The sequence below is a fragment of the Monodelphis domestica genome, chromosome 3 (assembly GCF_027887165.1).
Source record: "Monodelphis domestica isolate mMonDom1 chromosome 3, mMonDom1.pri, whole genome shotgun sequence".
NCBI lineage: Eukaryota > Metazoa > Chordata > Mammalia > Didelphimorphia > Didelphidae > Monodelphis > Monodelphis domestica.
The window spans coordinates 241,463,946-241,477,571 of NC_077229.1; the positions used below are offsets into that span (position 1 = coordinate 241,463,946).

General features: G+C 38.5%; 1 long non-coding RNA gene across 1 annotated transcript; it reads right to left on the minus strand.

The window, feature by feature from the left end:
* Window positions 1-3,577: 3,577 nt before the first annotated feature.
* On the minus strand, window positions 3,578-13,242 carry LOC103095185 (uncharacterized). Its single transcript, XR_008917657.1, has 3 exons — window positions 10,071-13,242; window positions 7,959-8,119; window positions 3,578-5,772 (listed from the first exon to the last, which is right to left on the minus strand). It is a non-coding gene; the product is annotated as an uncharacterized LOC103095185 (long non-coding RNA).
* Between the last annotated feature and the right edge of the window lie 384 nt (window positions 13,243-13,626).

Sequence of the window (13,626 nt, forward strand, 5' to 3'; positions counted from 1 at the left end):
TGTTTACAACTGATCAATTTAGGGCCCACTATGACTGGAAGCAATTGATGCTCTTGTTGAGGGTTAACTCATTTGTGGACTGGTTTTGTAACTGAATGATCCTAAACCACCTAAAAAGCCTGGATTTATAATTACGAGGCAGGCCAAAGATGACATTTTAGCAACAAATCACAAAATCATTATTTGAGCTGCCATAATGTATGATTATCTCACATAAAAATTCTGGATGTTTAAAAATAAAGAAAAAGAAATGGAAGGGAGAAGGGTAAGAGAGGGAGGATAGAAAATGAACTAAAGTCCAAGCATAGTTTTTCTTGTGTAAATGTGTGTGGGTTTGTGCAATTAGGTAACAGAGCAGGATTAAAGTTTCTTCTGCCCTCAGAACTCAAGTGATGGGTTCAAAACTCTAGCAGTCAGTAAAAGTTTTTGTTTTTTTCAAACAAGCTCACTGGTTACCAGAGCAACATATCAGGAAGTGTAGTAAATTGCTTTTTTAGCTTTCACTAAGAGTATTTTATTAGTGTGCTCCAACAAAGATGACTTTCAATAAAAGGGCCCACGATCTACTAAGAGTTTAGGTAATATATTATACAACCTTCATCAGTTATGATTATACTTGTGTTTTTTAAATGAAATCTTTCTTTTGTAATTCAGCGTCCACCCACCTTTGTGCTCAGATATCTGTGTAGCAGGGCATTGTTCGTTTGTGGCTCCTTGACTGTACAATTCATTTGGTATTTGGAGAATTATATTATTAGATCCACATTGTATTCTTTTAATTTCAGGAGACCTTCATTAAAATATTTAAATTTAAAATATACTGTGAGATCATTTGGCAGACTTTCAAATTGTTTGAAAACATTCCATTCCTTTGCCTCTCTGTTGCCAGTGCTGTACCAGTCACTCCCTAGAGATTCAACTTCAACTATCAACTCATTTCATGCAGACACATCCAGTAGCTAACAGATGGCGGAGGCTTTCGGTATGATATGACCTGTGCCAAGACCTAAAAAGTAACCAATTCTTACAAATCAGCTGTCACCATGTGAAAAAAGAAAGGCAGACTCAAAGAGGAGGGAGTAAGAGAAGGTCTAGAATTAATAAAGACGCTTCTTATTAATAAGCCAAAAAAAAAAGTAATTCTGAAGCAACATGAAAAAGGGGGATTTTTTTTTTTAATTTAAAGTACATTTTAATTGAAATTTAACTTTCCCACACAATGAGTTTGGGGCTTTTTCCATTTTTCTCATCAAGAGATAGCCAGGAGAGGATATAGTAGAACAATAATGAGGAATTGTTATACTGGAATCAAGTGGCATAAATGATGTCTTCAGCAGAAGGTGAGGAGAACAGAGAGTGAAGCAGGACAGGTTGGGGTAGAGCTCACACCAGTCTGTCATCTGGTCACTTCTTGTTTTATCTCATTATTCTTGATAACCAACATACAAAATTCGGCTCTGTTTTTGCTGAAGGACTGCAATTGCCACAGTTTAAGAAGAATATTGATGGATTTGAGAGTGTCCTGAGGAGGACAACCAAGATGCTTCAGGGTCTTAAATACCGGACATAAAAGATCAGTTGAAGAAAGGAAGCAAGCTTGGCCTGGACGCAAATACTCAGATGTGACATGCTTGGCTTCCCTTAAGGATTTAGAGAGCCATTGTGCTGGAGGAGAGATTAAACTTATTCTAGTCCAAGTTGCAAAGAAACCAATTGATGTTTGATGTTAAGGAAAAACTTACTAACAATTAGAGGTGTTCAAAGAGGAAATGATCTGCCATGAGGAACGCTTCATTGCTTTCTTCCTTGAAGGTCTTCAAGAGCCTGAATGACCCCTCTTCAGGATATATTATGGTGAAGATTCTTTTCTTATATAGTTGACATATATGGCCACTGGGGTTCCTTCCAACTCTCAAATTCTGGGATTCCTTAATTCTGTCATTTTTCAAACTTTTTTTTGGGGGGGGGGCAGGAGTTAATTTTCCCAGAGCCCTATGAATTGACCTAAACCTCAGCACACATTGCCCCCTATGCTACCATACACACATGAGGATTGGGATAGAATGGGGAGAATCCCACAGTTTTTCTTTCAGTTCAACCGAATATATTCTAAGATGAAAGACATTATTTTTATGAAATATTTCACCACACCACCATCAATCACACTAGTAAATGACTTTCGCATCTAGCTGGAACAAAATGTTGACTCTATCAATCCCTCTGATTTTATGGTCTTGAGATAGTACGAAGGCACAGCCTGAAAGAGTATGAATCATTACACCTGAAAACGAAAGACTCAGCTAATGTAAAGCAGTGAGCATGCCTGACATTGCTCGTTTTAAAGGAACCAACTAAGTAAATAAATCTGATGTAGAACCTGTTTCTGTCATGCCATTGTATAATGAAGTACAATTGAGGGTAATTTTCTCAGTCCATAAACAAAATCAGGTTAGATTTGCTCAAATGGCATGTTAAAAGTTTCTCTCATGAAGTGGTTTTTCATAACAACTAGCTCTTTTATTTATTTTATTTTTGAAAGCTTTTGTTTAATTAATTAATTTAGAATATTTTTCTATGGTTACAAGATTCATGTTCTTTCCCTCCCCTCCCTCTAACCCCCTCTGGTAGCCAACCTGCAATTCCACTGGGTTTTACATGTGTCATTGATCAAGACCTATTTGAATATTATTGATATTTGCACTAGGGTGATCATTTAGTGTACATCTCCAATCATGTCCCCATTGACCCATGTAATCAAGCAGTTGTTTTCCTTCTGTGTTTCTACTCCCACAGTTCTTCCTCTGGATGTGGATAGTGTTCTTTCTCATAAGTCCCTCAAAATTGTCCTGGATCATTGCATTGCTGCTACAACTAGCCCTTTTAGACTAAGTTGACCTTCCTCCTGCTTCCAGAAAGCAAGTTTCATTTCCATGAAGGGTTACTTTGGAACAAGACTGTGGGATGTTTTTCTCATTACTATCCAATCTCCATAATTTCTCCTGTGCCTGTCTCTACTGGCCTCTATGGACAGCTACAGAGCCAGATGCTCTTACTCAAGTCATCTCTTTTCCAAATTATTCCTCTTTTGTTTTTATTATTGTATCCTTTTCCAAGGAGCAAAAGGGACAAGTTAAAAAATGAAACTCATTTTCACAAGAAAGCACTTTTGTGAAGGGCTATACCAATGCCTAGTACAATGCTTAGTACACAGCAGGGACTTAATAAATCCTTATTGCTTGATTGATCAATATTGTTTCTGAAAGTCTCATGATGACCCCTTTTTTGGAAAGTTACTATAAGCACTAATTATAAGTTACATTTGTTTTGACAGAACCCTACATATTCTAGAATGGGTTCCTAAAGAATGGATAACAATATAATAAAAGTTAACATTTATATAGTACTTACTATGTGCCAGGCACTATACTAAGCACTTTACAATTAATAGCATTTGATCCTCACAACAACCATGGGAGGTAGATGCTATTATTATCCTCATTTTACAGAAGTGGAAACAATGAAAACTTCACATAAATATTAAACTCTGTGTTCCTTGGGAACAATAGCTGTTTCATTTTTGTCTGTATCTTTAGTAACTAGACACTCAATAAATGGTGTAGCTAGGTAGCATGGTGGATAGAGTGCTGAACTTGCGATCAGGAAGACCCAAGTTTGAATCCTGTCTCAGATGCTTACAGCTGTATGGCCCTGGGCAAGTCACTTAACCTCTTTCAACATCAAGTTTCCTCCCCTCTAAAATGAGGATAATAATAGCACATATTTCCCAGGGTTGCTGTGTCAAATGAAATAGAAGATATAAAGTATTACATAAACGTAGTGTTAACTATTACAAGTAATGCATTATTGTTAATTGAAACTTGACCCCAATGATGTCAACCACACTAGATGAATCTAACAGACACACTTAAAGGCACTGACAGTGAATGTGAGTTATTTCTACAGTAGGGACATGCATGAGTCCAGCTTCTGAAAAGGGAATGAGAGATGAGAAGACAAAATCAGAGTCCAAGGGTGGCACATCTGTCCACAATAAAGGTGAGGTAGACTCAAAAAGACCTTAAGAACTAGTTGCCACCTGTGTAACCCTGGGCAAGTCACAACCCCAATTGCCTGACATTTGTCAGTCTTCCATCCTAAAAAATGAACTCATTTCCCCCAAGTCCATGTGTTGTGTCCCAGCAGATGGGTCTGGAAGAAAGAATGCTGCATTTTCTGGGGTTCAGTTCCTGCCTCTGCTACTTACCTGTGGGCATCTGTGCAAGTCATTCAACTTTCTTATCTTCAGTCCTTCATTTGTAAAAATAGGATGTGGGATGGCTTAGTCTCCTAGTTCCTTTCCAGCTCTGAATCTGTGCCTTTTGCATGTTGCTGCACTTATCTGCCTAATCTGGGGTGGTGGCGTGTTTGAATTTATCTCATTAGATTCTTACAGCTCATGCCTCCACTTAGTGGTACAAAAACTGCCCCCTCTCTCTTGTCCTGCTTGATTTCAGTGGAATTAAATTACACCAACAGAAACACACAAGTATAGCTTAATTGGACACAGTGCTTTATTCAGAATCCCAGAGGATGAAGAGGTCTAGCACCCAGGGAGAGTGATCAGAGATCCTGCCATGATCCTGGCTCTTTTTGGTCTCTAGGGAAGCCAACCCTGAAGTTCAAGAAGCACCAGCCACCTACTGAAATTGAAACCTCCTCAAGGGGCTCCGTCTGGGTAAAATGCCAGTTCCACAAGCCGTCCTCCATCTGTGCTGCCTGCCTTTAAAGAAAATTATTAGAGAAAATCCTGTGATCTTGACAACTGAGTCCCCTATTAATGGATCTGATCTTAGTTAGCCCTTGCCACTACAGGCAATTCCTTTATTATTCCAGTGATGCGAAAGGCGAGTTTGGGGTCTCATCCAAAGAATTAATGCCTCAGACAATCTCCATGGCCAAGGAATAAGCTTTACTGAAACGGGGAGGAAGCTGGTGGAATGGCCCTGTTGACAGAAAGGTCAAGGCTCTTGGGAACTCTTTCCATCCTGCTTGATTACTAAGGAAGGCATCATTTGTTTGGGCAGTCCTTGCCCTGTGTCTCCAGGGAACTGATACCACTTTATCCATGGTCTCCACTTTGGTCTGGGCAACTTTACCCATAGTTCACTCTGTTTGCCCCCTTGGGGGAGGGAGCAGGTTGCACACCATTATGTAAATGAGATGCTAATGATATGTTAAATACCGCAGTGCAACTTTTGGTTAAGTTTTGCTCTTTTCTGGGTAGACTCCAAGGCAGGCAGTGATTGTGGAAATTAAGCATTGTTTGACCTTAGCCCAGTGAGACTGGGGGGTCTGAACCACCTGTGTTTACTATTTAGAACCTCCCACCCCCAACCAAGGACCTAGGTTATGTCAGTGGCTAATCCATACTTCTCCTCTCATCAAACCCTCTACAGCTCCCACTTCAGTCCAGGATCTCATCTACTTTTTTTGAGAAGATAAGCCCTTCTTAAGAGCTGCCTCCCCTCATTTCACACTTCAAAATCCCTTTGAATGATCCCACATGCTCTCCTCTGTTACATTCTCAAGGAAGAAGTATCCTTTCTATTTGTCAAACCAAGGCACTTCAGCTGTGCTCTTGACCCCATCTCTCCCCAATCTCTTCTGAAAGCCTTCTTTTGAAGTCATTTTCTCTCTTTCTATCATCTTTAATTTCTCTTCTACTGGCTCTCCTCTTCTCCTGCCTACAGGCACACACAAGTCTCCTCCAGCCTAAAAAAAGAAAAGAAAAATAAAGTTTATTTGACCCTGCTATTGCCTCAAGATTATATTTCTTTTCCTTTTCACAGCCAAGCCACTAAAAAGGATCTGTACTTATTGCTTCCTTTTCCTCACCTCCCACTCACTTCTCAACCCCTTACAGTCTGACTTCCAATCCTACCATGCAACTGAAAGTTCTCTCACCATGGTTACCAAAAATCACTTAACTACTCTAAAAGGTAGCACAGTGTAGTGGCTAGAGTATTGGACTTAGAGTCATGATGGGCTTTGAATCCCATTTCAGATGCTTCACTTGACCTTTCTGGGCCTCAATTTCTTCATCTATTAATTGATGGCCTCCAAAGTCAGATCCAGGTCTATGATCCTGTTACTTAGTCTACTAGCCATACCTCATTCAACTTTATATCTCTAGCTTTCAGTGATTCTGATCACTCTCCTCCTCCTCTGCAATAAAACCCACTTTTTATTCTCCCTCCCTCCCTCCTTCCTTCTCTCTCTCTCTCCCTCTTTCCTTTTTCCTTTCCTTCTTCTCTCTCCCTCTCCCTCTTTCCTCCCTCCATACTCAACCTTCTAAACTTAACTTTCATTCTCCTTTGCTGGATCATCATACAACTGCTACTTATTTAGTGTCATTGTTCGTCAAAGTTCTATTCTAAACCCTCTTCTCTTGCTCCATTCTCTCATAGATTTTATTAGCCACTGAGTTCAAGTATCATCAATCTACAATTAGGATTGAGTAATATTTTAAATATTTGAAGGTGATTAATTTCATAGTTGTGACAGAATAAACCCCTGGAACTTTAAAATTGATATTCCTGGTCTTAATATCCTACTTGAGCTCTAGTTTCACATTACCACTAGCCTGCTGGACATTATCACTTGGATGTCTCATTGGCATTTCAAGATTATTAAGCCTTAAAAATTATTATGTTTTCTCAAAACAGAATCCCTCTTTAAAACTTCCTTATTTTTGTTGATGGCAATAACATTTTTCTAATTATCTTCCTTTAAATTCTCAGTCATTCTTGACTCTTCCCTCTTCTTCATTCCCCTTATGTGATTAGTTGCCAGGTTTTCATGTTTTAAAATACCCTTACCTTCTGTCTTAGAATCAATACTAATCAATACAAGTATGAGTTCTAAGGCTTAAGAACTGTAAGGACTAGGCAACTAGAATTGAGTGACTTGGCCAGAGTAACACAGCTAGGAAGTATCTGAAGCCAGATTTAAACCTAGGACCTTCCATCTCCAGTTCTGACTCTCTACCCACTGAGCCACCTAGTTGCTACCAAGTTGTCATTTAAATAAAAAATCTCTACCATACCTATCATCTCCATCTCCTTTCCTTCACTTTTTAAGCTAATACCTCAATTCAGACTTCTGTCATCTTTTCTCCTTACTATTGCAGTGGCCTCTGTAAAGATTAAAATTAATATCCAATACTCCAAGTATTATATTTAATAATATTTATTAAATATTTATCTTGAAGGATAAGGAAGTAAGGCTAGCAAAAAAACTAGGAGCCACTCCTTCCTCCTCCACATTGATTCAGAGAGCTTGCGTGGGCCCTAAACAGAAACTCAAAACTCCCTCCAAGTAAGGAGACACACAAACAGGAAAAGGAAAAGGGGACTGCGGGAAATGTAGTCTCTTGGGTTCAAGATTCTAAATCAATACACCGCTTAATTTGTCTCCTTACTTCTGATCTCCTCTTCAATCTATCCTCCATACAGCTGCCAATTATATATATATATATATATATATATATATATATATATATATATATAAAAACCCTTACCTTTAGTCTTGGAATTAATACCATGTATTGGTTCTAGGGTAGAAGAGTGATAAGGGCTAGGCAATGGGGTTAAGTGACTAGCCCAGGGTCACACAGCTGGGAAGTGTGTAAGGCCAGATTTGAACTTAGGACCTCCCATCTCTAAGCCTGACTTTCAATCCACTGAGCTGCCCAGCTACCCCCCAATTTAATATTTCTAAATGCAATCTATACCATTTCTCTACTCAAATATCTTTAATGGCTCCCTATTGGCTCCCGTAAAACAAAACAAAACAAAACAAAACAAAACAAAACAAAACAAAGCAAAACAAAGCAAAACAAAACCCAGAAACTTCTCAGCTTAGCATTTAAATCTCATAGAAATCTGATTCCCACCAACCTTTCCAAACTTATTTCACATTACTCCTCTCACAGTGTGTTCCAGAAAAAGTGGCCCACTTATTTTCCTCCAGATTTGACATGACATCTCCCTTTCTTTGGTAGTAAAGAATATGGCAGCATTCTGTGGTTTAAAGACTGGTTATGTTGGACCAGGAATGACTGTTTGGAAAGGAGAAAGGAACCGAATCATGAGTTCATTTAGTTCATTGATCTGTTGCCCCATATCAGGACATTTTACAATTCTAATAATAGGTAAACCAAAAGTATGTTGTCATGGCTTTCAGGAGAAACACCAAAAATCAAATCCACAGTACACTAGTGAGATGGTTAAGCCAGCAATCATTCATCTATGGAAGCTTGGCTTAGAGTCCTAGGGGCCGTGTCAGGACAGGAAAGCTGAAGTCCTGGATGATTATGAAGGAATTCTTCTAGTAAGGATCATTGGAGACATACCATCAGTCCAGACAGAAGAGTAGAAGCACTACAAGCAGTATTATTTCAATGCCACATGCATGGTAAGTTCCTATTTATGCTTTGAACTCATCTCTGTAATAGCAGTAGACCATCTAGGTGGTATACTTGTTTTACTGTTAGTCCATTTTTATTGTTAGATATCTTTTAAAGCTAGCTTTGAAGTCAGGGGATTCAGGTTTGATTTCCAGCTCTAGCTCTTACTACCTTTATAACCTTGGGAAAGTCCTTTAATATTTCAATCTCCATATCTAATAAAAATGAGAGGATTAAACTAGATGCCCTACAAATTCCCTAACACCTCCAAGTCTGTAAGTATATGATACTAACGAATACTTTGGTCATTTAAAGGTGAGTTTTGCCTTTTTATTGTATATTAGAAACATAAATAAGAGTTACAAAGCTGAGGAAAAAGATAGCCAAGATTCTTTTTGCTGTTTGCTTACAATGCTTTTTTTTAGAAAGCTATTATAAAATGGAAGTGGTAAAGATAAGAATAAGAACTTTGTATGTTCTACATATTTCCTTTCAAATATGCTGCTATTGTTATTATGAAGTGCCAAAAAAACCCCTACATATTTTAGATTGTTGCAACTAAAATCACTTTTTAAAGCCAATTTACTTTATGACATTTAAATCTTTTGTTCCATTTGTTTTACAGTCTACTAGACCAGTAAGAGTTGACCGGTAAATTTTACTTACATCAGATGAGAATTTCGTTTTCAGGTTTCCATGGCCTTTGTTGCTAATGTTCATAGTTCCTAATGTTAATGAGTTCTTTAAAAAAAATCCCAAGAGCTTTCTTTGGCATTAAAAATACTCATTTTTATTATTTTGTTGCAGTCTAGGAATAAAACTTTAATTTACAAATAAGAAACTTTTTAAGGTGGTTTGTTTCTTAATTGTGAGAACATAGATCCCCGTTACTATATTTGATGTCAAGAAACAAGGATAAGAAAGATTCACTTTTAGCACCTATAATGGTTCCCTTCTACATGCTGATGCACTATGTGTGTATGTGTGTATATATATATATATATATTTATATATATGTACCTATATAAGATATATAGCACTTTGCACACAGAGACATTAATTAATCAAATCTATAGTTGGGTAAAACTCTTTAAGATGAATGTTATTGTATTAAATTAAATTTTATTGCAAAATTAAAATTTTATGGTATTAAAAACTAGACCATATGCAATGGTTTTCATATTATGGTTTTCTCTTCATCAGTTTTCTCTACTGATGGTCCACAAGGTAATCAACTGTTTATGAGGGCCTACTGCTAAAATCTCTTTTCCTATGTCCTCCAGCCAGGCTCTGGGTGGCTGACAACAAGGCCAAGCAAAGGGCAAAAGCTGAGAGAGAAAGAACAGGTGAGTAGGTGTGACAAACTAAATGAATGTTATTTGATCCTAACCATTGTTTTCTGAACATCATTAACAATCAATAAATCAACAAGCATTCATTAAGCATCTACTTACTATATACTTGGCATTGAGCTAGGTGCTAGGAGCATCCATCCATCCTTATGGAAGGATATTAGGTGTCAAAAATAACTTCGGGTTAAAAAGAATATCTGTAGTCTGGAATTCTACCAAATGATTATTTGGAATGCTCTATTGATACATACCCTATCTCTTGACTCCCACTAAGCTCCATACATCAGATCTATGATTTTACAAATGACTGGCCAAATGGAATCAAAAGCCCTGTCATCATAGCCTGACCCTGTCATCATTCATGGGCATGTTAATTAATCTCTCCAAACCTCCTTTTCTTTACCTGCAAAACAGGAATCATTATTCAATTACAAATTCAATTACAAATCAAAAAATTGAATACAAATTATTCAATATACCAATTATTCAAAAGTACTGCAGAATGCTTTTAAAATTCAAGCTACTACTACTATAAATAAGAAAAAGAAACTTATAAAAAATGAAGAGTTAAAATGATGATGGGTTGGCCATAAAAGGAGGCTAAATGAGATCTTAGACTTGCTACTGAAAGACTCTTTAGAGATGGAGCCTCACCCCTTGTTTACAGATGAAGAAACTGAAGGTTCACACAACTTGAAAACCCCATGGCAGGATTCAAAGCCAGATCTTACTTAATCTTGGTCAAACATTCAACCCAGGACTGCTTCTAGGGAGTAGTTCACCTTGACTGCTATTTACAAATGTTAGGATCCTGAGATAAGTCTGAAGGGGAACTCTGAATCAACAGAATGGAAAGAATGACTTAGTTAAAAAGCGAATAGTACAGGGCTCATAAGCAGGAACCCACCATGGGTCTCTTTGTATGCACAGGACAGCAGCTGAAGATGGAGCTAGGACTATTTGGAAAACCAAACAGAGGTTAGAAAATAATATTCTTGACCAAAGATAATTATAAAATGTACTTTTTCAGTTACTGGCCCTTGTTTCCTCAATACCTTCTCCAACTATTTTTTTTCTGCATTTCTTTTACATGCATGGCTTTACTGCTTTGAAAAATCTTTAATTAAATGTTAGAGAGAATATATATTATTCTTTGTATTGTTGTGTGAGGATGACAGGAAATTTATTTCCATAGAAGACACCTTGTTGGCAACAGAATAAGAAAAGTTGAGCTAAACAAAAGCTTTTTCAAGAAAAAATAAACCTATCATAGCAAACAATTCCCTCTGAAAATTGCCCACAATAAATGTCAAATGACTTTAAGTTTTGCCAACAAAGTGAATGTAACTTCCAAGGTTTTTTTTTCCCTTCTTTTCTTTCTCTTACTGCTATTTTGCCTCTACTTTGCATATTTTTCCCTAACCTAATTTCTCAATTCATGGCAATAAAAGCAAATAATTTGGTGAGATGAATCACCACTACTAAAAAGTGTCTTTTCACATTGTGAAAAATAAAGAGACGCATGTTCTTCCATAATCCTTACATAAGAGGGCCTCACAACATGAAAAGCCCAGATTCACTTTGGCAAATTTCTTAACCACTTTCCCACCCCTCTTTCTGAGAATGAGAAATTCACTCCGTGGTGCCCCCCAGGATGGACACCATCTCCTCTCATATATGTGCCACTGGCAAAATAAAAGAAGAAAAAAACAGAATACCCAATAATAATTATAAAATTCAAATGGCCTATAATCTTGTCTGTCTGGAATCTGTCCCTCAGTTTAATAAAGCTGGGAAATTTTCTTGTTAATATCCTGAACGATTCTTTCTTTCTCTTGAGCTTTTTTGGAAACCTGATACCTCAAGAGTTAGTCCCTCCCATATCTGCCCTGCACAATCATAGATTTAGAGGGAGGAAGAAATTTAGAAGAATCAAACTTAATATCTCCAAATTGGAACTTATTCTCTCCCCAGTCAAACCATCTTCTCTTCCCAGCTTCCCCAGCAAGGGCACAAGATCTTCCCAATCTAAAGATCAAATCTGACTCTGTCATGCATGCACTCCTACACTTTATTGAACTCCAATGGCTCCCCAAGCCACTTAGCTTCAGGATCCAATCTAAAATGCTCTATTTGACATTTAAAACCCTTCACAACCTTTCCCCTTCCTACCTTTCAGATCTTATTCCAATGTACTACTCTCCACACCCTCTGTGATTCAGAAACTGTGGCCAACTTGCCATTCCCCTATCTCCCAACCCACCCCTCTGCATCCCGGGTCCCTTCTCACCTCGGCCTCCTGGCTTCCTTCAAGGCTCGAGTAAATCCTGCCCCTGGGCAGCAAATGCCCTCCTCTCCACCCTACGGCCACTAGTACTTTCCCTCCACTGGCACTGTGTGTATGTTGCCTGTAGCGATGGGCGCTGGAGGCGGCCTTGATCTCCTGGGGATAACCTCCTCTTGCCATATATCCCAGAAGGTTTCAGTCAGTTTTCGAGGACCTCCTGCCTTGTAACTTCTGCCAGAGTGGAATCAGAACCAGGCACTTTGCCATAGAGAAAGAACCTGACAGCATTTAATATCTCTTCAGTTGGAAGTTTGACTAGGAAGGGATTGACTTCGACCTGAGACATACATACTGTCAATGGCCTCAGCACTGATTGATGATGGTCTGTTAAGGACATTTTGGAAGTGCTCAACCCATCTCTCCAGGATCATGTCCTCATCACCCATCACTGTGCCTCCATCAGCTCTGAGCAAATGAATACACCATAGGTCCTCAGCCCATAAATAGCCTTTGGGACATCACAGAAATCCTGTGAGTTGTTACTATCAGATTAAACCTGAATACCGTCTTCCTCCTCACTAAGCCACACTTAGGCTGTGTCCTAAACTGACCGTCCACAGAGCTTTTGTGCTGACTTCACCGTGGTCTGCCTGAGTACCCTGGACATACACCAGGGCCGTGCCAAGACTGACTAGCTTCCATGGGAACTGTCTTGGGAAGATTCTAAAGATCACCCAGCATATTCAGAGGAAGAACTGTGGGAGTAGACACACAGAAGAAAAACAACTGCTTGATCACCTGGGTCGTTAGGGATATGATTGGGGATGTTGACTCTAAAAGATCCTCCTTGTACAAATATAAATAATAGGGAAATAGGTCTTGATCAATGACACATGTAGAATTGCATGTCGACTTAGGAGGAGGGGAGGGAAAGAACATGAATCATGTAACCATGGAAAAATATTCTAAATTAATTAATTAAATAAAAATTTTCAATTAAAAAATAAATAAAGATCACCTGGCCGGATAAGATATAGAACAATGAGCTCCTTTCTTGAACTGAACAGCCACGCCAAGTATTCAAACTACAGCAAAGACAGCCACTCCAAAGGACTGACCATGTGGTTCCAATTCCAAACTCATTTGCATTAAAGACAATTTTATTTTGAATTCAAACAAGGCAACTGCTCACACAGAGGCCAGAAGAATCAATATGAGAAATCTCTCACAATCTCTCTGAAGAACCCAACTATTGATTATAAGACATGGGAGACATGGGCACAGACCCATCCGACATGATGTGCCTGCCTTAGAGAAGGGGCTGTGCTAGGAGTGCAGAAGAATGGCAGCAGCTCAAAAGAAACATGAGATGTGCACATTTCACGTCCTGACTTGTGGGAGCCTTCTGAGCTTGTACTGATCTGATCTGCTGCACTGAGAAACACTGAACATCGACCCCCACCATGATGTCATTTTGATCCTCTTCAAGTATGAAGACAAACCCAGCCAATGTTGCATGT